This window comes from Mercenaria mercenaria, chromosome 13 (genome assembly GCF_021730395.1).
Source record: "Mercenaria mercenaria strain notata chromosome 13, MADL_Memer_1, whole genome shotgun sequence".
Classification (NCBI taxonomy): domain Eukaryota; kingdom Metazoa; phylum Mollusca; class Bivalvia; order Venerida; family Veneridae; genus Mercenaria; species Mercenaria mercenaria.
This window is the reverse complement of record NC_069373.1, coordinates 16,138,925-16,165,224: the sequence shown is the minus strand read 5'-3', so window position 1 is coordinate 16,165,224 and position 26,300 is coordinate 16,138,925. Positions and strand designations below refer to the sequence as shown.

Below are 26,300 nucleotides of genomic sequence, written 5' to 3'. Positions count from 1 at the left end.
GTTACACACAAAAAAAGAAAAGAAAAAAAGTCTTTTAGAATTTGCTTTGTTTAAAAAAATCTTTGTTTTTCATCAATTTCAAATGTAAAAGTGGTCAAAGCATGATTCCTTGATACAATGATGTGCCTCCATGTCAGCATTCATTCAGATATTGTATTGCAACTTAGCACAGCAAACTAACATAGCTTACTGCTGTATTTTTTCATACCTTGCTGAAAACTGTTATTTTTTAGCTCACTTCAGCACGAAGTGCTCAAGGTGAGGTATTGTGACCGGTCATTGTCCGTCGTGCATCGTCCATAAACATTTGCCTTGTGAATACTCTAGAGGCCACAGTTGTGACTCAATCTTTATGAAACTTGGTCAAAATGTCTTGATGATCTCTAGGCTAAGTTTGAAAGAGTCATGTTGGGTCAAAAACTAGGTCAGTAGGCCAGATCAGATAAAGCTTGTGAACACTCTAGAGGCCACAGTTTTAACTCAATCTTTATGAAACTTGGTCAGAATGTTTGTCTTGATGATCTCTTGTTAATTTCGAAATTGGGTCATGTGGGGTCGAAAACTAGGTCACCAGGTCAAATCAAAGAAAAAGCTTGTGAACACAGTTGTTACTCAATCTTTATGAAACTTGGTCGGATTATTTGCCTTGATGATCTTTAGGTCAAGTTTGAAACTTGGTCATGTGGGGAGAAAAACTAGGTCAGTAGACCAGATCAAATTAAAATCTTGTTAACACTCCAGAGACCACAATTTAAGTTTGAAACTCATGAGAATTAATCAGAATGTTTGTCTTGATGACCTCTAGGTCAAATTCAAATCTGGGTCATGTAGGGTCAAAAACTAGGTCACCCAGTCAAATCAAAGGAAAAGCTTGTGAAAGCTCTCAAGGCCATAGTTATGACTCAATTTTTAGCTCACCTGAGCACAAAGTGCCCAAGGTGAGCTTTTGTGATAGCCCTGTGTCCGTCGTCCGTCCGTCGTCCGTTGTCAACAATTTGACTGTTAACACTCTAGAGGTCACAATTTTGGCCTAATCTTAATGAAACTCGATCAGAATGTTACCCTCATAAAAATCTTGGACGAGTTCGATATTGGGTCATCTGGGGTCAAAAACTAGGTCACCAGGTCAAATCAAAGAAAAAGCTTGTTAACACTAGAGGTCACAATTTTGGCCCAATCTTAATGATATTTGGTCAGAATGTTACCTTCAATGAAATCTTGGATGAGTTCGCTTTTGGGTCATATGGGGTCAAAAACTAGGTCACCGGGTCAAATCTAAGGAAAAATTTATTAACACTCTTGAGGTCACAATTTTGGCCCAATCTTAATGAAAGTTGGTCAGAATGTTACTCATGATGATCTCAAAATCCAGTTTGAATTTGGGTCATGTAGGATCAAAAACTAGGTCACCAGGTCAAATCAAAGGAAAAGCTAGTTAACACTCTAGAGGCCACATTTATGACCATAATTATCATAATGAAACTTGGTCAGAATGTTAATCTTGATGATCTTTAGGTCAAGTTTGAATCTGGGTCATGTGGGGTCAAAAACTAGGTCACCGGGTCAAATCAAAGGAAAAGCTTGTTAACACTCTAGAGGCCACATTTATGACTATATCTTCATGAAACTTAGTCAGAATGTTAATCTTGATGATCTTTAGGCAAAATTCAAATCTGGGTCATGTGGGGGTCAAAAACTAGGTCACCAGGTCAAATCCAAGGAAAAGTTAGTTAACACTCTAGAGGCCACATTTATGACCATATCTTAATGAAACTATCTTGATGATCTTTAGGTCAGTAGGTCAGGTGAGTGATACAGGGCCTTCATGGCCCTCTTGTTACAAAACTTGGTCAGAATATTTGCCTTGATGATCTCTAGGTCAAGTTCGAAACAGGGTCATGTGGGGTGAAAAACTAGTTCAGTAGGCCAGATCAAAGGAAAACCTTGTTAACACTCTAGAGACCACAATTTATGTTTGAAACTCATGAATATTGGTCAGAATATTTGTCTTGATGACCTCTAGGTCAAGCTCAAATCTGGATTATGTGGGTTCACAAACTAGGTCACCCAGTCAAATCAAAGGAAAAGCTTGTGAACACTCTCAAGGCCATAGTTATGACTCAATCTTTACGAAACTTGGTCAGAATGTTTGTCTTGATGATCTCTAGATCAAGTTTGAAACTGGGTCATGTGGGGCCAAACACTACGTCACTAGGCCAGACAAAAGAAAAATCTTGTTAACACTCTAGAGTCTATTGTTTAGGTTTGAAACTCATAAGAATTGGTCAGAATGTTTTTCTTGATGACCTCTAGGTCAGGTTTGAATCTTGGTCATGTGGGTCAAAAACTAGGTCATCAGGTCAAGTCAAAGGAAAAGCTTGATAACAGTCTGGAGGCCACGTTTATGACCATATCTTCATGAAACGTGGTCAAAATGTTTATGAAAGTTAGGTCACTAGGTCAAATCAAAGAAAATGCTTCTGTACACTCAAGAGGCGACATTGTTGGTCCAATCTTGATGAAAATTGGTCAGAATATTTTTCTCCATGAAATCACTATGTAAAACATGTTTACACTGTTATGGTGTTTTACTCAGGTGAGCGACCTAGGGACATCTTGGCCCTCTTGTTTAACTCGCCTGAGCACAAAGTGCTAAAGGTGAGCTTTTGCAGTCACCTTGTATCCATCATCTGTGGTCTTGCACCATCAATAATTAATCTGTAAACACTCTATGGGTCAAAACTTTAGCCATGTCTTAATGAAACTTGGCCAGAATATTACCCTCAATAAAATCTTGGTTAGATGCTGGGGACAAAAAATAGGTCACTAGGTCAATAGGAAAACCTTGTTAACAATCTAGAGGCTACATTTTCTGTTTGATCTTCTTGCTATATCAGAATGTTTGTCTATGTAGCATACGAGAATTTCAATACTGGATTACTTGAGGTCAAAAACTAGGTCACATCGAAATTCCATTTTTTACACCGTACATTTTCTGCTAGATCTTCAAATGTTTATCTCTGTCTAATCTATGCCAAATAAAACTTGGGTTACAGAGGTAAAAAAACTAGGGTCAGTAGGTCAAATCATAGAAAGGTTTTGTTGACACTCTAGAGACAACACTTTTTTGTTTGATCTTCAAAAACTTGGTCAGAATATATCTTTCTGTTTAAATCTAAGTGGGTCACTTGATATCTTAAACTACTACTAGATTGAATCATACAAAAGCCTTGTTAATACTCTAGAGGCCACATTTTCCACTTCATCTTCATAAAAAGTTTTCAGAATGTTTGTCTTTATGAAATCTAGGTCAGATTTGAAATTTTATTATTTAGGTCAAAGTCTAGGTCACTAGGTAAAATCATGAAGTGATATTGTAAACACTTGTAAAGGCCATATTTTCTATCTGATCTTAATGAGACTTGATTGGAAGGTTTGTCTGTTAAAGTCAAGGATATATTTGTACCTAGATTACTTTGGGGGGAAACTAGGCCATTAGGTCAAATCACAGAAAAAGTTTGTTAACATTTTAGAGGCCAGCCCACTTTTTCAGCTTGATCATCATAAATCTTTGTCAGAATGTTTGTCTGTATGAAATCAAGGTCAGCTTCAAAAGTAGGGTACCTGAAGTCAAAAACTATGTCAACAGGTCAAATCATTGAAAAACTTAATGATCTACTTGATTATGATTAAACATGGTCAAAATGTTTGTTGCTATGAAATCTAGGCAAAATCACTGGTAGATACTAAAGTTATCTAGGGTAAGAACTAGGTCAGGTGAGGGATACAGGGCCTTTAGGGCTCTCTTGTTCTGTTTTTTTAGGTTGTTTGTCTTCATAAATGTTGTATCTTAAAACTGTGTGCATCACAGCCTGTCATTTTATTATTTGATATCTGACAATTGCTTAATCATTTAGGAAATCATGGCAGTTGAACAGATAGGTATATTTACAATTCATACAGTTCTTACAATGATGTCAGTAAATAAGAAACTAACATTTTCTTGGTAAGTAATTGGTTCATTCATGCTAAATAAAAAACCTTTTCAGCTGCCACGTTTTCTTAATAAATGATTAGTACATTTAATTTTAGTTTTTAGGCTCTCGTTTGTTTAAGAATGTAGCTGCCACATTTATTGTTAACAACATTATTTTTAGCTCACCTGTCACATAGTGACAAGGTGAGCTTTTGTGATCACCCTTCGTCCGTTGTCCGTCGTCAGTCTATCGGTGCGTGCGTCCGTGCGTCAACAATTTCTTGTCTGCACGATAGTGGTTTCATTTATGATTTTATTTTAACCAAACTTGCACACAACTTGTATCACCATAAGATCTCGGTTTCCTTTCTTGAACTGGCCAGATCCCATTATGGGTTCCAGAGTTATGGCCCCTGAAAGGGTCAAAATTAGCTATTTTGACCTTGTCTGCACAATAGCAGCTTTATTTATGATTTGATTTTTACCAAACTGGCACACAACTTGTATCACCATTAGATCTTGGTTCCTTTCTTGAACTGGCCAGATTCCATTATGGGTTCCAGAGTTATGTGAAAGGGCCAGAATTAGCTATTTTGACCTTGTCTGCACAATAACAGCTTCATTTATGATTTTATTTTAACCAAACTTGCACACAACTTGTATCACCATAAGATCTTGGTTCCTTTCTTGAACTGGCCAGATCCCAATATGGGTTCCAGAGTTATGGCCCCTGAAAGGGTCAGAATTAGCTATTTTGACATTGTCTGCACAATAGCAGCTTCATTTATGATTTGAATTTAATCAAACTAGCACAAAACTTGTGTCACCATAAGATCTTGATTCCTTTCTTGAACCGGCAAGATCCCAAAATGGGTTCCAGAGTTATGGCCCCTGAAAGGGCCAATATTAGCTATTTTGACCTCGTCTGCACAATAACAGCTTCATTTATGATTTGATTTTACCCAAACTTGCACACAACTTGTATCACCACAAGATCTTGGTTCCTTTCTTGAACTGGCCAGATTCCATCATGGGTTCCAGAGTTATGGCCCCTTAAAGGTCCAAAATTGGCTATTTTGGCTTTTGCAGCCATATGGAGACTTCGTTTATGGTTTTATTTAATACAAACTTCCAAAATATCTTCAACAACAATAAATCTTGGATTCCATGACAAATCAGATCCAATCGTAGGTTCCAGAGTTATTTTATATCTGATTACCTCCCTTGATTGTAATCAAAATGGATTTATATCAGTAAGTACTTATAGGACTTATTTGAAATTTCATTATTGTCATTAGTTGGACTGAGCCAATCAGGGTAGATACCTATGGACTGATTTTATTTCAAATTACCTCCCTTTATTTCAAATTAAAATAGGTATATCTCCGTAACTAATGAAGATACTGATCTGAAATTTCATTTATGTCAACAGATTTATTTGGCAGATCCTTCTTTTGTTCACTTACAATAATTTTTTTTTTAATTTCTTCCCTTTTACGTTACTATAAGTAGCTTATTTTTAGTAACTTTTTTATTATTGGCCGTAGGGAAAAACTGAGACTACTTTTCTGTGGTACAACATGGATGGTATCTCCAAATTTTAGGTGTATTTTGACATATCTGTACCTTGTAAGAATTTTTTTTCTTTTTGGTTAAATTTCTTCCCTTTGTTGTTCCTGTCCTTTGGACTTAGATATTTTTTCTGAGGACCTTCTTGTCCTCAAGTGCAATGATAACAGGTGAGCGATATAGGGCCATCATGGCCCTCTTGTCTTATATATTTGTCAAAAGTTTGAATATCTGATTTCCATTGTAAAACATGTTATTGAATTCATTGTTGTTATACCAGAAGAAGTGTTTTTTCTAACCATTTAATTATGCACATTCTCTATTTTCTGTTTTTATGCCCCCCTTTGAACAAGGAGGGGTATGTTGTTTTGCAATGTCGGTCTGCCAGTAGGTCGGTTGGTCTGTCGGTATGTAGACCCATCCGTTTCCGGATGATAACTAAAGAACGCTTGGGCCTAGGATCATGGAAGTTGATAGGGAGGTTAGTCATGACCAGCAGATGACCACTATTGATTTTTAGGTCATTAGGTCAAAGGTCAAGTCACAATGACCCAGAACAGTTGAACGGTTTCCGGATGATAACTTGAGAATGCTTGGGCCTAGGATCGTTAAAGTTGGTAGGGAGGTTAATCATGACCAGTAGATGACCCCTATTGATTTTGAGGTCAATGGGTCAAAGGTCAAAGTCACATTTACCCAGAACAATAGAACTTTTGTATACAGTGACCAAATAATTTCTGTTCCTTGTGCAATTAATGAATGCATCAAGGGGGGCATTTTGTGTTCTATGAGCTCTTGTTAACATAAAATTAAAAGCCTTACAAAACTTAAATAGGAACAACTGAAAATCAGTATTTGAAAAAAAAAATTTCATGTTAAGGTATTGGACCCGTAATAGAGTATCTCCTTTTCGAAGAGTATTCAATTCCTACCATAAACCTACTTTGACTGCAATTTTCATGGGGGGGGGGGGGGGGGGGGGGGGGGGCGTAGGTTCAAACCCCACTGGGACCAAATTTTTTTCTCCATGTTTTCCTTTTTTTCTAGTAAGTTTTTACTTCTTTCAAGACTAATTATGGATGAATTGTACAAAAGTGGAAAATTTTCATTTTATAAGCGATTTTTTGCTGTTCAATGTGAATTTACCTCTGAATCAGGAGGAGTAGAGTTAGACATCTTTAAAAATATTGAGTTACGCGCGGTAAACGTTCTCTAGTTTGCCTTCATTCTTTAGATTACATATTGTGGAAGAAATGCAGGTAGGTTTTACTATTGCCCCAATGTTATTTTTGAATGAAGTAAGCAAAATTCAAATCAGACCCACCGGATTCGACCTTGATTTTTCAATGTTGGAGTTAGAATTCTGTCTTATTAAATCTGTTTACTTGAGGCACCCTAGATAAAAATGATTTTTAAAGTTTTATTTTGTGTTTTATAATTGTTTAAGAATAGTCTGATGTTTCTTTTATCAAAATTAATGTTGTAATGAATTCTCTGCAAACGTTTTAGATAGTGGCCATCACATTGAATTTAGTCTCTTCCTGAGCGTTAGGAAATACCATAAATTATACAAAATTTACAAAAAATGGCACGGTAAAAGTTGTTTAAAATTTGCAAAACAGTGTGAAACATGGTCAACTTTAAGAATATACCAAGCAAATGCCATTTTTAAAACATTACTATTAGGGGTCCAATACCTTAAACCCCCTTTTGGTTAAATTAATATTGGTGTCATTTTGCGGTAAGCAAAGAGTTATCACATAGTATTTTCAATAGCAAAAGCATTTAATACTGAACTTTCCTGAGTATTACAAATAACTGCATTTTTAGAAATAAAATTACATTCATAATTACAAAAATTTACCCATCTTTCTGTAGTGGTGGCTTCCTATCCCATGGGAATAGAAGAAGCTAAATGGAAGAGTCCATTATTGGTATTGGTGAAATTGGAGCTATTGATTTGTGCCATACTCGGTGGGGGAAGCGAGCAGTTGCAGTTAGCAATAGAGGTAATATTTAATTTACTATGATCAATTATTGAGTGACTATATATAGTAAATCAATCTTTACTTCTTTCATGATAGATTAAATGGTTTTTCATCTATGCAGAAAAAAGACTCATAGCCAGATACAGTTTTTAAAAATATAAATTGTGTGAGGAGACTTTGTGTAGAAGCACAATATTGGAAATTGATCTACAGTATTGAAGTATAAGGGTAAGTTTTTGAATAATTCGCAGAGTCTGATCATGACAATGAATTTTGCATAGATTTTTCATAAAAAATTCTCGGTTCTTGAAAGTCAAAGCTTACAGTAACTGTTAATTGTAAATTTACTATACTGGTTGGGAACCATTTTCCGGACACATTTTCATATTTCGGCTCCATCATTCCCTAAAAAAATATTTGACATAAATGAAGCCCACACTGCACAAACTTCAGCTCCTTCCACGTCCGATGTTGTAATCAGCATCGCGTTGTGGCGTAAAATATGGGTTCCATGGGGCCTCAAATGGGGTCACTAAAATAAGTTATTTTTCCCGTCAAGTAAACCAGTATCCGGACAAATATTTTGACGGTGTTTTGTTTTTAACTTGATATCAAAATAAATAATTAAACTAGTTCTACACATTTCTTTGTCATTCATCTCTTCAAAATTGCAAATGAAACATAATTCGCCGTTCAATAGCAGCTACGAAAGCAAACCGAGGTTGACTATAAAAAAACTCGAATTTCGTCTTATACGAATTCTTGATAATTCCAATAGATATAGAATAAAATTATGCAAAAATCGACATCCCTGCATCTTATATAACTTTTAGCGTGACATTAAAAGTAGAACATGTTATCAGCAGACAATCATTATGTAGTTTGATTATTTCTACCCCACTTGATATCTCGGCATGTGTGAACTACTGCGCATGCGCAATGCTATCTTCATGCCCCGTTAAGACAGAAAGTTGTTTTGTCAACGCAGGTGAGTTATCATCAAAAACCCAAACATTATACAGCCTTATAAAATAGTGGTTTGTTGTAGACATGAAGAACAAACATCTAAATGATCTAGATGAAACAATTACATGAATAACAACGAAATAAAGCGGATATTACATGTGTCCGGAAACTGGTCCTGTCCGGAAAATGGTTCCCAACCAGTATGATTATCTTTGCATGTATATCTGAACTAGATGATGATATTGTTTGTTGATCTAAACTAGTACTCAGATTTTAAAAAAAAATTCACACTGTATCTCTTGTACTTCTTTAACTTTGCACTACTTTATATTTTTTTTTGAAGAAGTTCAGTGTCACACGCAACATTTCAAAAATAATGTATGTTTTGTTATTATGATATTGACATAATATCCACATTTGTCTTCCAAATTTGATCTGAGTAATTTTTGTTCTTATTTATAGTTGATGGCAAAAACCTTCCATATGTTTCAGGTTAACTAAATACAGATATTTCCTTTTTAAAGTGTGCTAGGTTTATTTGGTTATTTAAGGTACTTCCGCCATCTTGAATTTAGAGTGACCTTCATTTGAGGTGTGAAAATATAGTGAACAAAAGCTTTCAAATGCAGCTGTTCCAGAGTATAAAAACAGCTCAGTTTGCAAGACTTGAACTAAAAGAAGGTGTATAAAAAGTAAAACTAAAATTTGGAAAAAAAACAAAGAAGATATTTTACCTGCATTTTTCCAAATTTTTGGTTAGATTTATAAATCCTTTCAAAATACTTTTTCAAAAATTCATGAATGGCAAAAGTTAGTTCAAAGTTTCAGTTAGTGCATAGGAGAATTGTCTTACTGAATAGAACTAAACTTAGTACAAAATCTGTTTTCAAATCTGACCACCTCATGTATTAAAACGAAAATAAATCTGTACATATTGCTATTTTCAGCATACATAAAAGTAGTGCAATGTGCGGGCAATGATTTTTTTACGTATGGTGTACCAGACTGCCTAAAATTGTAAGACAAGTCTCAGACTTAATGTTAACAAGATTTAGCAACGATCCAAAATTCTTTTCAAGGATTGTGCAAGTATCATAAAGGTTTAATTTATTATAGCGGAATTTATGTACTTACGCGCTGCTTATCTCACGGAAAATGTGGTGGAAATAGAATTTTCGGCACCCCCTCTGTAACTACCGAAATTACTTAACGTAACTTTCTCACACATACGTGTTTGTATATCTATAAATTATAAAAAACAATCAAAATATTTGCTTTATCATGATATATGCAAATATTTTAGACAATCTTGAAACATTTGGCCACAGTATTTCCGCATACTGGTCCGGGACAAGTTCGATGTGTATATTGATTCCTTATTAGATGTTTCATGCGTCGTAAACTAACCAATTTTGATCTATCGACTTTTTATACAATATGAGAATTTATGCAGCATGTTTTTAAAAACACAGTGAGAATAAATCGCAGAAAAAATGTACAGCCAAATATGTTAGGAGGTAATACAATTTGTATACAATTGTAGATAACTACGAAACATTTTACAAAATGCAATCAGTTGAACTTCTCACGCAAAAACCTGATGATTAAAATCAGCAGTATCTCAAAAGTAACCTTTCTGTTTCTTGGTTCTTCGTTAAACAACGATATTTTTTCACACTTTCATAGATTTAAACTGATAATAAATGTGTATTGAAATTCAGGCATAGAAATGGACACTGACTTTACATTAGTGATTACTGCGGTGTTGACAGCGGAAGCAGCGGTCCAGTACTAACACTGTCTACGAAACCAAGGATAACGAGCTCTTTATCATTCTGAAAATTACGAACATTGGGATCAGTTTCAGTATACTAGTATTATACTTGCTATTTGCCGAGTGCACACTTGTTTTCTATCGTCGTTAATATAAAGCAGACTAGTAAATATCCATACAAATGCATAATCTCATAAACACTTCTTTAATGTATGTTCTCTGAAATTAACAAATAACTGGCTCAACTGAGACACCATACTTTAAAGTAAATTCAGTTTATTCACCACGAGGTTCAAAATGCACGGGAGTCTCGTGATAGTACATGCCTTTAATTTCACATGGTTAAAGTGTAAACAAATAGTTAAATTTGCTTCGTTTTATTTATCACGGAAAAGATCGGACGGTTTTTGATATTGGAATAATTTTAGAACATCTATGCATTTAAAGTTGAACGTTGATCGTTTTCTACAGGATGTAAAACTGAAACAAGTAAGCACTTTTACTTTTTCAGCAATGTTCCTCAGGTGAACTTTGACACTGTTTACAAACTTTAAAAAGAGAAACCAGTTTTGTGTCATCCTGAAATGCGTTGTTCGGCTGAAACTTATAGTTCCCGGAAAAGTTCTGAAATGGTTTATTTTGGGGATTTTTGTTTTATTTATGTATTCAACACAATGTGCAATATTTCCAGTTTTTGAAAATGATTGAAATTGAACTTAATTTTAGAAAAAGTTCCGATCTTTCAATAATATTTTGCCAGCGGATGCTTACACATTTTAAGTGAAACGCCTTTCTTGTCCAAAGGTGGTGTGTAAAGCGAAAAACTATCATTACACATTGCGTTTATTCTTTAAATGTAAAGGATCGGTAACAGATCAAGGAGATCGGGCAGTGCTAAACTATACTAACTGGATATCTCTAACAATGAATAAGGAGGCATATATATTTCAGTAAGGAAATCAAGACAAGATACAAGATACAAGAATCTTTATTTTGAGTCGGATGTTTTAACAATATAACATTAGCATTAGTAATAAGCTATTTGCCGACTATTTAACAAAGACATAAGAAGCAAATAAATATAACAAAACAGCCTGTAACTAAAAGATTAAGTTATGATTATAAAATACATATACATATTTAAAACATTACATATGGTTTTAAAAAACAAACAATGACAAGCAAAGTAAGGGTCCAAAGTAAGATAATATACTATTAAAATTAATCATTTTCGACACTATTTCCATATACATATCTACACGTACACCCATACACATACATACGCATGCACATATATACATTACATAACATACATATACATATTTACGAGCATACATACATGTATGCACTTGCCCACACATATAATAAGTATACACATATAATCTAAAAGCACATGAAATATAGCACATTTAAGCACATTTAAAGCACATTTAAAATTTTAAAAATCTGTGGGAGAGCTGCTGATCCTGACCAATGGCCTAAAAACTGCTATAAAACTACATGTAAATAAGAAACTGAAATTGCAAAACCAGCACAAAAGTGCGACAGGGAAGAAAAATAGTCTTAAGAAATCAAATATCCCCTCAAATTAGATTTGTGAAGAACTGATCAGCAACTATCTCACAGAGAGTCAAGATACAGTATAGTCCAGCGGCATGCAAACTAGCTGACAAAAGCTGGAGCTAAAGACTGAATCATTGTAAAACAAGGTTAAAAATACATAGTCTATTGGCATGCTGACTAGCTAACCAAAACTGGAACTGAAAATTGAAAAGATATAAAAATAAATAGCAACAAGAGGACTAAAAAGCAAGCAAAAAGGAAGCATGCAATAGGGCATCAAGATGAAATGTAACTGAGGTAAAAGAACAATCATATATTTAATTCCTTGAAATAAACATGGCGGCGAAATATTTTAGAAAAACTGTGCACGTGTTTTGCGCATTAGAATGTTTAACGACATTTTCTTGAAAAAGTAACGCTCGTGTGCACTATTTTGGCATTTCTTTGATTTGAAAGTAAATATTTTATAGCAATTTAGGTTGCATACGATACCGAAATTTTGCACCAAAAATGTTCACTCATTTTCTTCCAAAGCACTGTGGAGATAGGGTTCAACGTAGCTTTCATGCTCGCAAGTTTACCTACAGATATATCTTTTCAACTTTTATCATATATTTTTTGTGTTATTGCATTTCGAAAGCTGTTTCGAGGATTCTGATTTTTCACATGAATTTCTAAGTTCAATTTGCGGAAGAACCTTAAGTTGATTGTTACCTGATTTGAAATGTGTTTGGTGTTGTTATTTGACATAAATTTTATACAAGACTAATACAGAAATATAACATCTGTTTAACAGCCCATTTTAAGAATGCCTGTGACAAATCTTTTAACCCTTAGCCTGCTGGCACCGATTGGTTTTGCCTTTGCCTTTGCGACCAGTGCAGACCAAGATCAGCCTGCACATCCGTGCAGGCTGATCATGGTCTGCACTGTTCGCTATTCAGTCAGTAAATTTTCAGTGAACACCCCTTCGAATAATAAATGGTATTGCCCAAACTGAATGATGGAACAGTCCATTATAGAAATTTAGCAGGCTAAGGGTTAAAGAAAAAAATCAATAGCTTGCATGTTAAAAAGGAACTGATTAAATACTGAACTGGTTGCCAGCTTCAATAAGGAACATATTACTTTCAGTTTGCAAAATGATAGATTATGCAGAAAGTGTCTGTGAAAGGAGCAGGATTTGTTCAGGGTATTATCAGGCACATAGGTACTAAATCTGATTCAAGGAATGCAAACACAAAGCTAAATCTGAATCAAGTAAAGTAAACATTTACTAAATCAGTGTCAGGAGAGGTAAACATTTACTAAATCTAAGTCAAGAGAGGTAAACATGCCCTAAATCTAAGTCAAGTGAGGTAAACATGCACTAAATTTTGTGTCAAGTAAATTAACTATACATTAATTTTAAGTCAAGTTAGATAAATACATACTAAATAATCAGACACAATTGCACTAAATCTGAGTCAGGTGAGGTAAACCCACACAAAATTTCAGTCAAGTAAGATAAACATGTGCTAAATTTTAGTCTAGTAAGGTAAACATGCACTAAATGTGAACATGTGTTTATTAATCTGCGTCAGGTAAGGTAAATCTGCATTAAGTTAGCTTAAAGTTAATGTATTAAACATTCACTAAACATGAGTGCAGTAAGATAAAAGTTAGTTAAATACACACTGATTCTAAGTCAAGTATCATTTCTAATGTCCTTGAGTCAAGTAAGGTAAAGACTCACTAAATCTGAGCCAAGTAAGGTAAATATGCACTAAATATGTGTCCAGTCAGGTAAAAATGCATTAAATCAGATTGAAGTAAGGTAAACATTCACTAAATCAGAGACAAGTTAACACATGCCTTATTTGATTATAATAAGGTAATTATGTGTTAAATCTGAGTAAAATATGATAAATATGCACAAAGTTTCAGCACGTATAAAGGTAAATTAGAAATAAAGCTTAGTCAAGTAAGGTAAACATGTGGTAAATCTGAGTTGAGTAAGGTAAACATGTACCAGATCTTAGTCAAGTAAACGTGTGCCAAATCTGAGTCAATATGAATTTAGTCAAATAAGGTGAACATGAAACAAAGCTGTGTCAAATAAGGTTAGTATTGATTCAAAACTCATGCTTTGAAATCTAGATAAGGAAGTAGATGAAAGCCATCTTAAATTAGAAATTCTGCTGTCAACATGAGCAAAGGTTATTTTTTTACCATAGTTCTGAAAAGATCACTTAAAAGTATTGGAACTAAATCTTTGTAGAAAGATGAGACAGCAAAGATACTTCTACAGATAAAGTTTAAGTTAACCCTTAGCCTGTTAAATTTCTATAATGGACTGTTCCATCATTCAGTTTGGGCAGTACCATTTAGTATTCTAAGGGGTGTTTACTGAAAATTTACTGACTGAATAGCGAACAGTGCAGACCATGATCAGCCTGCACGGATGTGCAGGCTGATCTTGGTCTGCACTGGTCGCAAAGGGTTTTAATGCCATTTTTCGACAGTATTTCATTGTAAATTGAGACAATGTCGTTAAACATGCATTATATACTTTGAACATATTTTATGTATTCTCACATTGTATATGTAAGTTTGAAGTGAGAATAATCAAACAACAGTTGAATTACAAGTTTTATTACAATAGAAAGACATTTCAAAACATGGTGTTTATTTGTACTTAAGTTTTGGATATATGAGCTGCACCATGAGAAAACCAACATAGTGCATTTGTGACCAGCATGGATCCAGACCAGCCTGCACATCCGTGCAGTCTGGTCAGGATCCATGCTGTTCGCTTTCAAAGCCTATTGCAATTAGAGAAACCGTTAGCGAACAGCATGGATCCTGACCAGACTACATGTATGCGCAGGCTGGTTTGGATTCATTGCTGGTCACAAATGCACTATGTTGGTTTATTCATGGTGTGGCTCATATCTATAACTATGCTGGCACGGCTTTTTCTTGCATTCTTATATGGTTATACTATACGTTATAGTCAGATGCCAAATTTCTTTAGGGCAAAAATTTTAATATTATGCATCTGTATTGTAATACTGTGATTATATATGCAAAACTCAGGGATATCCAAACTAAATGTACTTGTAAATCAGTAATCCTTTTAGTCAATATACAGTTAAACCTGCATTAGTGGACACCTGTATTAGACAGCCATATGCCATAAGCCAGTCAGTCGGCTAACTTTAATTGTTGACTTTCAGTTCTAATTTCATCTTGTCTTAATTAAGCAGCCAAATTGTGTCACTGCCTTGGCTGGCTGCTAAATACAGGTTTGATGGTTTGTTGTTTCACCATCCATTCAACCTATTTATGTTATGCTCAATGGGACGTAATATGTTATGATGCTGGTGTCCATCTGTCTGTCTGTCCGTTAGCAATTATTTTGTGTCCGCAATGTAACTCTTGAACCCCTGGAAGGATTTTGAAGAAACTTGACAAAAATGTTCACCACATCGAGATGATATGAAGAGCCCATTCTTTGGATGGCTCGCTTCAAGGTCATAGTCACACTTAGGGGTCAAATGTCATACCTTTGGGCGTATATTGCTCCGCTTTGCAGGGCTCTTGTTATAGTATTGCTCTACAAAAAATATGCCTGTGGCCGTTTATTTGATATCAGACTGATGATAACATTATATTATTCTGAAGTCCTCATAAAGTTATACCACCTTTCAGGACAGCTATCTGATATGATACAGAAATATAGAAAATGATGCGGTTCTTATTTTGGCAAGTATAATCACATGATAATTGAGTTTTCTCATCACTACTGACCTTGTGGTTGTGATGTGAGTTCATATTAAGCAAATCTGCATTCATAATTTGTTTTAGCAGTTCTGATAATTGATCATTAGGCTTGTTAACACAGTTCAACTTTATAAAGATTTCTGCTGAATTGCCTCCCTTTAAATCTTGATTACTTCCCCGATCAAGGAGAAACTCTGGGGAGTACTAAATTCCTTATCAAGTCTTACAGCTTTGTGTATTACTGGCTTAATTTAAATTTTAGCCCTCCTTCAAGAGTTTAATGCTAATAATAGTATCACTTTAACGGTAATCTATTTCAGTCTACTTTCTGTGTAATTCTAGTGTTTTTGTAATTGGTTTGGGCTAAAATTTGTCATATTTCTTTTTAAAGTAAATTAATGGTGTCTATGACTTGGTAATAATTCAGTTATTGATTATAGTCTGGATGATCTGGATATCTAGTTAGATGGAAGGCAGTATATTGCAAGAAACGATCATTATCTGGATTATACCTCTTGTCTATAATATTGGTTTCATGAACAAAGCTCTGCTGATCCTGTAGGTGGTTAAAGGGAAAATTTGTGATTATTTTAGCCTAATTTTGACATAGCTGATTAGGAAAAAAGGAGATTTCTTCCAGGAAAATTGATTTTTGTGAAAGCTTCTTAGTACAGGCTGATTGATAGCATGGTATTTAGAATGTGTAGAGGTCATTAATGTTGTAATGATTTCATCTTGTGCAGGAAATTGTCCTGTTAATCAATCTAGAAATGCCCTGAAGATCATTAGTTTTAGAAGTAACATCAATGTAAGGGAGTGATCACCTTTATTTTGCCCTAAATAGACATTACTACTTTTTGCCGATTACCCATCTGTCACAATTTTCTTGACCTGATCACATCTCCAAAAAATACCAAAAAAAGTTCAGTGAAACTTTAAACAGATAAGAGGAAGTGCAATTGCAAGAATGATAACACTTTAATGAATAGAGGTTAAATTATCTCCTTTGTAGCTCGACTATTTGAAGAAAATGTAGAGCTATATTGCACTCACCCATTCATCAGCGTTCCAATTTCGTTAAGTTATTTTAATGTAAGCTGGTATCTCAGTAACCACTTGGAGGAATGGACTGAAACTTTACCAACTTATTAATTGTGATGAGCTTACTTGCAGAGCACAGGTTCAATAACTCTGTTTTGCATTTTTACAAAATGATGCCCCTTTTTCGACTTCAGTTTTTGGTGAAGTTTTTTTTATATGTAAGGTAACAATTCTCAGTACCCACCAACAGGAATGGATTGAAACTTCACACACTTCTCCGCTGTTACATGATCTTACATGCATTTCGCAGGTTACATATCTGTTTTGCAGTTTCACAAAATTATGCCCCTTTTTATGCCCCCGAAGGGAGGCATATAGTTTTTGAACCGTCTGTCCGTCTGTCAGTCTGACGGTCTGTCAGTCTGTCCGCAATTTTCGTGTCCGGTCCATATCTTTGTCATCGATGGATGGATTTTCAAATAACTTGGCATGAATGTGTACCACAGTAAGACGACGTGTCGCGCGCAAGACCCAGGTCTGTAGCTCAAAGGTCAAGGTCACACTTAGACATTAAAGGATAGTGCATTGATGGGCGTGTCCGTTCCATATCTTTGTCATCGATGGATGGATTTTCAAATAACTTGGCATGTATGTGTACCACAGTAAGACGACGTGTCGCGCGCAAGACCCAGGTCCGTAGCTCAAAGGTCAAGGTCACACTTAGACGTTAAAGGATAGTGCATTGATGGGTGTGTCCGGTCCATATTTTTGTCATCGATGGATGGATTTTCAAATAACTTGGCATGAATGTGTACCACAGTAAGACGACGTGTCGCACGCAAGACCCAGGTCCGTAGCTCAAAGGTCAAGGTCACACTTAGAGGTTAAAGGATAGTGCATTGATGGGCGTGTCCGGTCCATATCTTTGTCACCGATGGATGGATTTTCAAATAACTTGGCATGAATGTGTACCACAGTAAGACGACGTGTCGCACACAAGACTCAGGTCCGTAGCTCAAAGGTCAAGGTCACACTTAGACATTAAACGTCATTTTTCATGATAGTGCATTGATGGGCGTGTCCGGTCCATATCATTGTCATTCATGCATGGATTTTAAAATAACTACCCGTGAATGTGTGACACAGTAAGATGACGTGTCGTGCGCAAGACCCAGCTCTGTAGGTCAAAGGTCCTAAACTCTAACATCGGCCATAACTATTCATTCAAAGTGCCATCAGGGGCATGTGTCATCCTATGGAGACAGCTCTTGTTTAACTTCTGTATTCATTCAATTAACTTTCTTCTAAGTTACAAGGCTGTTGAAAAGTCGAGTGTTGCTGTCCATTGACTGCTGTCTTCTGACAGCTTGTTTTTTGTTTTTTGTTTTTTTTTGTCCAGAATGTAAATAGAGAAAGACTTACAATATTTAAATGGAACTTTGAATGTAGACATATATCAATGAGATGAAGTACAGAGCACATGAGTATTACAATTATTCTTTTTTGAATAGTTTTCAAATTATTTTTCCTTTAAATTTGTACATTTTTTTTTTCATTTCTGGGGCATATCTAAAGAGTACCGTACTGTAGATATTTACACAGAAATTTTTGGAAAGTATATAGTTATCTGTGAGAGGAAATGCATTACAGAAAAACCATAATTCTAACAGTTAGATTGATAAAGTTTACATCATGATCAATGGTTACGAATAACAAGCAGTGCAAGAACTATAACCTTTGAAGGCCTTCCACAATTGATTCTCATTTAATGCATTTCTAAACATAGTTATATAGTTTTTTTCTGGTCAGGTGCCAGTGCTTCAAATCTCTTCCACCTCACCTCTTTCATGTAAGGAAGCTGGCTGAAAGAAGACTGGACTGATTCCTCCAAGGTGCCCATTCATTCCTGAAATAATGCCAGGAGGGGGACTTCTTGCAGCATCAAAAGCTAGAAAGTGTGATGTTAAATAAAAAAAAACAATGATAAAACACAATGCATCTGACCACTTGATCCTTCAGGGAGTATCCTTTGTTCTATAGTGATCAGAAAATTTAATGTCCACTATACAAAGCTTGTTAGTATATTGACGCATAATAAGATCAATTCATTGCGTCACTGTATGATAGAAGCCATGTTTGAGTGAAGAGGGGGACAGTGTGGATTTGGTGGTAGGAATGAGGTTGATCACACGTTTCATTACATTTTATGAGCTGACTTGATCAAACCAATTCTGCATTTCTTTTGCTTGATTGTGCTAATGTGGCTTCTGTTCATTGACTTTTCAATTCACAGATTGGCAGAATTACAAATAGTAATTGAAATTTGACAAATTATGGATTTTGATGATCAGATATTATTTTCTGATGGTAAGTACTGGTAAGTATTTGTGATAGAATTATGCTTAAGTGGCGATGTCATTCAGAAAAGATGTAAATTTTGACCAAATGCTACAAATAATGTCTAAAGATGCATTGACATTGTTTTGACCTCACAACAGAAGTTTCAAATGTATCAAAATGAGCCGCGCCATGAGAAAACCAACATAGTGGGTTTGCGACCAGCATGGATCCAGACCAGCCTGCGCATCCGTACAGTCTGGTCAGGATCCATGCTGCTCGCTTTTAAAGTCTATTGGAATTGGAGAAACTGTTAGCGAACAGCATGGATCCTGACCAGACTGCGCGGATGCGCAGGCTGGTCTGGATCCATGCTGGTAGCAAACCCACTATGTTGGTTTTCTCATGGCACGGCTCAATGTTGAAGACTATTAGGTCATTGGGGCCATCCCTATATACGTCTGCAGCTATAATACTATTCTGCTGCTATGAATCCTTGAAAAAATACTTTTGCAAAGGGTAATGGGGTTGGGGTTGGGGGTAGAGATGTGAAATACACTTGAGCTTGCCTACAGTTCTTGCTCTCACTCCACCAATATTCCTGCTTTTCTTTTACTAAAAATCATTTTCATTTCTGGTTTATAATAGGAATTGTGTATTGTAAGCATTCCAGACAGGATCAAAATCAGATATTAAAGTCGTCAATGCTGTTTTATATATTAAAATTTTGTGTCTTATTTCTGTAGATCATTGTTAATTGAAATATAATACTGCATTGTTCTATAGACAGAGTTGCATAAGGCAGTATTCAAACAATACAAAAGACTTAACAACCTGAATTTCACATGAGTTTTCACCTGAACAAAGTTAAATGTTGATGATCCTTCATCTATCATTCTGCATCCGGCTTCAACATTGTATTTACACCTGATCTTTGTTCAAGGTAAGCTGTTTGTGTAGGTGAATGATCCACCTTCTGTCTTCTGACATCCTGCATCAACATTTTTAGCTCACCTGTCACAAAGTGACAAGGTGAGCTTTTGTGATCGCGCGGTGTCCGTCGTCCATCCGTGTGTCCGTCCGTCCGTGCGTGCATGCGTCCGTAAACTTTTGCTTGTGACCACTCTAGAGGTCACATCTTTCATGGGACCTTTATGAAAGTTGGTCAGAATGTTCATCTTGATGATATCTAGGACAAGTTCGAAACTGGGTCATGTGCCTTCAAAAACTAGGTCAGTAGGTCTAAAAATAGAAAAACCTTGTGAACTCTCTAGAGGCCATATATTTTACAAGATCTTCATGAAAATTGGTCAGAATGTTCACCTTGATGATATCTAGGTCAAGTTCGAAACTGGGTCACGTGTCATCAAAAACTAGGTCAGTAGGTCTAAAAATAGAAAAACCTTGTGACCGCTCTAGAGGCCATATATTTCACAAGATCTTCATGAAAATTAGTCAGAACGTTCACCTTGATGATATCTACGTCAAGTTCGAAACTTGGTCACGTGACATCAAAAACTAGGTCAGTAGGTGAAATAATAGAAAAACTTTGTGACCTCTCTGAAGGCCACATTTTTCATGGGATTTGTATGAAAGTTGGTCTGAATGTTCATCTTGATGATATCTAGGTCAAGTTCGAAACTGGGTCACGTGTGGTCAAAAACTAGGTCATTAGGTCTAAAAATAGAAAAACTTTGTGACCTCTCTAGAGGCCATATATTTCATGAGATCTTCATGAAAATTGGTCAGAATGTTCACCTTGATGATATCTAGGTCAAGTTCGAAAGTGGGTCACGTGCCTTCAAAAACTAGGTCAGTAGGTGAAATAATAGAAAAACCTTGTGACCTCTCTAGAGGCCATATTTTTCATGGGATCTCTATGAAAGTTGGTCTGAATGTTCATCTTGATGATATCTAGGTCAGTTTCGAAAGTGGGTCACGTGCCTTCAAAAACTAGGTCAGTAGGTCAAATAATAGAAAAACCTTGTGACCTCTCTAAAGGCCATATTTTTCATGGGATCTGTATGAAAGTTGGTCTGAATGTTATCTTGATGATATCTAGGTCAAGTTCGAAACAGGGTCAGGTACGGTCAAAAACTAGGTCAGTAGGTCTAAAAATAGAAAAACCTTGTGACGTCTCTAGAGGCCATACTTATGAATGGATCTCCATAAAAATTGGTCAGAATGTTCACCTTGATGATATCTAGGTCAAATTTGAAACTGGGTCACATGCCTTAAAAAGCTAGGTCAGTAGGTCAAATAATAAAAAAACCTTTTGACCTCTCTAGAGGCCATACTTTTCATGGGATCTGTATGAAAGTTGGTCTGAATGTTCACCTTGATGATATCTAGGTCAAGTTTGAAACTGGGTAAACTGCGGTCAAAAACTAGGTCAGTAGGTCTTAAATTATTAAAATCTTTTGAACTCTCTAGAGGCCATATTTTTCAATGGATCTTCATGAAAATTGATCTGAATGTTCACCTTGATGATATCTAGGTCAGATTTGAAACTGGGTCACGTGCGGTCAAAAACTAGGCCAGTAGGTATAAAAATTGAAAAACCTTGTGACCTCTCTAGAGGCCATATTTTTCATGAGATCTTCATGAAAATTAGTGAGAATGTTCACCTTGATGATATCTAGATAAAATTTAAAACAGGGTCACGGTCCTTCGAAAACTAGGTCAATAGGTCAAATAATAGAAAAACCTTGTGACCTCTCTAGAGACCATATTTTTCAATGGATCTTCTTGAAAATTGGTCAGAATTTATACCTTGATAATATCTAGGTCAAGTTCAAAACTGGGTCACATGAGCTCAAAAACTAGGTCACTATGTCAAATAATAGAAAAAACGATGTCATACTCAAAACTGGGTCATGTGGGAAGAGGTGAGCGATTCAGGACCATCATGGTCCTCTTGTTACTTAAACATCTCCTCCTCTGGAACTACTGGGCAGAATTACACCAAACTTTGCCAGTAACATCCTGGCATAGTCCTCTCTCTCTTAAGTTTCTTCAGATGTTTTAGCTTGGCTGGTTTTAAGGGCACCTGAGCTGGAAATAGAAAAGTCTATTAACAACATCTTCCGTGAACCACTAGGTGGTTCTTCATCAAACTTGGTATGTAGTATCCTTGTAAGGTCATCTCAGTTTTGTTCTAATGTTTCCAATTGTTCCTGTTACGTACTGTCAGGGCTAAAAATGAAAAAAAGTCTTAACTTCTTTTCATAAACAAGATGATTGTTCATCACCAAACTTAGTCTGTAACATAGTCCTCTCTAATATTTCTTCAAATGGTTTCACTTTTACCCTTTGAAAGGCCACCAAAACTAGAAATAGGAAAACCGTTGAACAGCTTGTTCTCATGAACCACGTGAAGGCTTTTTACCAAACTTTGTCTATAGCATCCTTGTACTTGGTCCTGTTTAGAGACCACAAAAGTTAACAATATAAAAACCCTGTACGCAGTATCTCATAAACCACTTAGTCTGTAGCAGCATTGTAACATCATTGCATGTTCCTATCTCATCATTGCATGTTCCTATTTAGAGCTAAAAACAGAAGAGTCTTATAAAAAACTTCTTCTCATGAAACCTTTGCAAAAATCTTTGCTAAACTTGATCCATGGTATTTTAAGCTCACATGAGCCAGAGGCTTAGGGTGAGCTATTGTGATCACCCGGCGTCCGGCATCCATTGTCCATTGTCCATTGTCCGTCATCCGTTGTCCGTCCATAAACTTTTACTTTAAATGACATCTCCTCATAAACCGCTAGGCCAATTTCATCCAAACTTCACAGGAATGTTCCTTGGGTGAAGCTCTACAAAAATTGTTCAAAGAATTGAATTCCATGCAGAACTCTGGTTGCCATGGCAACCGAAAGGAAAAACTTTAAAAATCTTCTTCTCAAAAACCAGAAGCCCTAGAGCTTAGATATTTGGTGTGAAGCATTGCCTAGTGGACCTCTACTAAAATTGTTCAAATCATGACCCCGGGGTCAAAATTGACCCCGCCCCAGGGGTCACTTGATTTTACATAGATTTCTATAGGAAAATCTTCAAATTTTTTAAAAAAATAAACCAGAAGGCCTAGAGCTTAGATATTTGACATGTAGCATTGCCTAGTGGACTTCTACAAAATTTGTTCAAATCATGACCCCGCCCCAGGGGTCACTTGATTTTACATAGGAAAACCTTCAAAAAGTTTCTAAAAATAAACCATAAGGCCTAGAGCTTACATATTTGACATGTAGCATTGCATAGTGGACCTCTACAAAATTTGTTCAAATCATGACCTCCGGGGTCAAATTGACCCTGCCCTATGGGGTTACTTGATTGTACATAGAAAAATCTTCAAAATTTTCTAAAAATAAACCAGAAGGCCTAGAGCTTAGATATTTGACCTGTAGCATTGCCTAGTGGACCTCTACAAAATTTGTTAAAATCTTTGCCCCCCCCCCCCCCCCCCCAGGGTCAAATTGACCCAGCCCCAGGGGTTACTTGATTGTACATAGGGAAATCTTTATGAATTTGCTGAAAATAAACCAGAAAGCCTAGATCTTAGATATTTGATATGTAGCATTGCCTAGTAGACTTCTACAAATTTGTTCAAATCATGACCCCCTGGATAAAATTGGCCCCGCCCCAGGGGTTACTTGATTGTACATCAGAAATCTTCCAAAAAAAATTCTAAAAATCATCAGTTTGACATTTGAAACATGTAGCTCATATTACTCAGGTGAGTGATCCAGTGTCATCATGACCCTATTGTTTTGTATTTTACTTTTGTTAACAAGCAAACTGACTGTAGGTAGGAGCTGTCTTTAAACAACTCCTCATGAATATGATGGACCAAACTTGATCTTTGCACCTTTGGTGGGACCTTGCTAATTTGCACTTATTGTTGTGCGTTTTTGGGCCACAACAACAAAAATAAAAAAGAAGTTTTAAATGATCTGCTTAATAGATGCTCAACAAACTGTCAGAAGCAAGGTCAAAAGGTCAAGGTTCTCCTCAGCTGAGCAGCTTTGGCACAGTTTGACCTTTTATTTAGAGATACATTCATGTGGAATCAAAAAATAGAATCTTTAAATTGAATCAAAAACTTATTCAGTAGTTTAACATGGCCGAGGGATCCATCCCTTACCCCAGCTGGACACCAACAGAGGCCCAGAGCCTTGTTTAGTTTTAGGTTATCAGTTTGGTCTTTATAAAAGTGACGAGCAAAATTTAAGACTCCTGTTCAGGTTTTAAATGTACATGTGCTCATTCTTGCTAAAGAACCAAAATGTTCTAGACAGGGAAGTAAAATATCGGATGATATATTATGTCATAGTTAGATAAAAATATTGAGGATCAGTTCTTATTGTTTCCCACCTCCACAATTTCAATTTTGAAGATCTGAGAAACGAACAATCCTGCTGGCAGAAAATGATTCTGCCTTTGTGACCAGTGCAGACCAAGATCAGTCTGCACTGTTAGCTATTCAGTCAGTAAATTTTCAGTGAACACCCCTTCGAATAAGAAATGGTATTGCCCAAATTGAATGATGGACCAGTCCATTTTAGAAATTTAGCAGTCTAAGGGTTAAAAAGCAGTAGAATATATGATTCGAACATGTCTTCATACAGATTTGCTTTCCAAATTTTAAGAAATACATGTAGCCAGTATACTTTCACCTTTTTCTCTGCATTAGACAGTTACCTAATATTGTGATTGCAAGAAGGAAAATATGTATTGATAAATTGGGAGAACATTCACTGGTTATAGCTGATACAGATTATTGATAAAAGAGATGCTCTTCCATAGTCCGGGAAATTTCAGATTTCTTGGAGCAGTTCCAATTGCATCTGGTTTTCCAAATTTATCATTTTGTGCTGCTGTATTTGGTTTAACATAATCTAATGCTATTGATCAACAATGATTAAAGGCTTTCTGTAAACTTCAATTATTGTACAAGTCTTTTTCTTTCTATTGGCAGGAAATAGAAATATGTTACGTTTTCCCTCTTTGAGCATTGAGACTTGTAATAGTGAATAATGTGAACAATTTAAGATTTTCTTGTCATGGGCAAGATAGAAGATAACTTTATACTTTATAGTAAAATATATCCTGTTTTATAGTTTTATATAGAAAATGGATGAGATTAAGAAAGAATATTTACCGGACTTGTCCTTTGATTCAGATACTCCCCAACTTCTTTACTCTTCCTGGGCCTGAACATACCCAGTCCTTGGACATTTAGTATATGTTTCTTCTTACCCTGCTAAATTTCTAAAATGGACTGGTCCATCATTCAGTTTTGGCAGTACCACTTATTATTCAAAGGGATGTTCACTGAAAATATACTGACTGAATAGCAAACAGTGCAGACCATGATCAGGTTGCACAGATGTGCAGGCTGATCTTGGTCTGCACTGGTCGCAAAGGCAGAATCACTTGCTGCCAGCATTGTAACTTCTTAACCCTTGTATCATAAAAAATTCATATATCACATAGTAAAATGATCCTTCATTAGCCTCTTTTAAACATTGTTAGAAAGTGTAGACATGGTACCTAAAATTTCAGAGAGCATCTGTTATTATTTTCTGTTTAAAACTTAATACTGGAGTACCTCAATTATATAATGGTTTAACATTGATACTTCATTTTTTCATGCTGAAAGGCAATATTTAATCCAAAAAATTTAGTCCTACTTGGAAAAGTGAAGTCAGTGACAGATGTCTCTTCTAGGACTATTTAGTTATGTGAACAAAGTACGCATAGATTCAGATATGTTTCCCAAAAATATAGTTTACTTCAAGATCTATGAATAATCATTCAAACAAAAAACTTGAGCAATATCTTTCATTTTCGAACAAAATAATTCAAAGACAATTATTTTTATTCATGACTGCCAATAATTTACAGGTACTGTATGATCATAGGAAAGGAAACATTATTCGCGAGAAAAAATATCAATAGACTATAAGAATTTTATGACATCAAATCCCTCAACATTTTACCAAATTCGTTTGCCAAGAATAATCAAGGCCTCAAAAGTTAAAAACAGAGCGATATAAAAATGTAACTATATTCTATCTGATGGTCACACCAAAACCATACCAAAAACTGTGCCGAAAGAAGTTATTTCACGTTTTATGACATGCACCTTGTGTTTACAAATGTACCTAATTTGCATATTGACTGAGGCGTACGGAATCACATTTACCTTGCGGAATCTGCTGTTTAACACAGAAACTTCTTTTAATATAATGCAGACGTTCTTTAGTATAAATAAAATGGTTATGTTAGTTAAAAAGAAATGACAATCACCTTTCTTT

General features: G+C 35.6%; 1 protein-coding gene across 4 annotated transcripts in view; it reads left to right on the top strand.

Moving 5' to 3' along the window:
• The window catches only part of LOC123529641 (synapsin-like), a 173,275-nt gene that overhangs the window by 5,405 nt on the left and 141,570 nt on the right, over window positions 1–26,300 (top strand). For 3 of the 4 annotated variants that reach the window (XM_045310046.2, XM_045310049.2, XM_045310045.2), the window contains exon 2: window positions 7,424–7,554. The gene's annotated coding sequence lies outside the window, so the exon portion shown is untranslated. Of the gene's footprint in view, window positions 1–7,423; window positions 7,555–7,608; window positions 7,762–26,300 lie in introns of those variants that run through there. The other variant, XM_045310047.2, reaches the window with a different exon arrangement.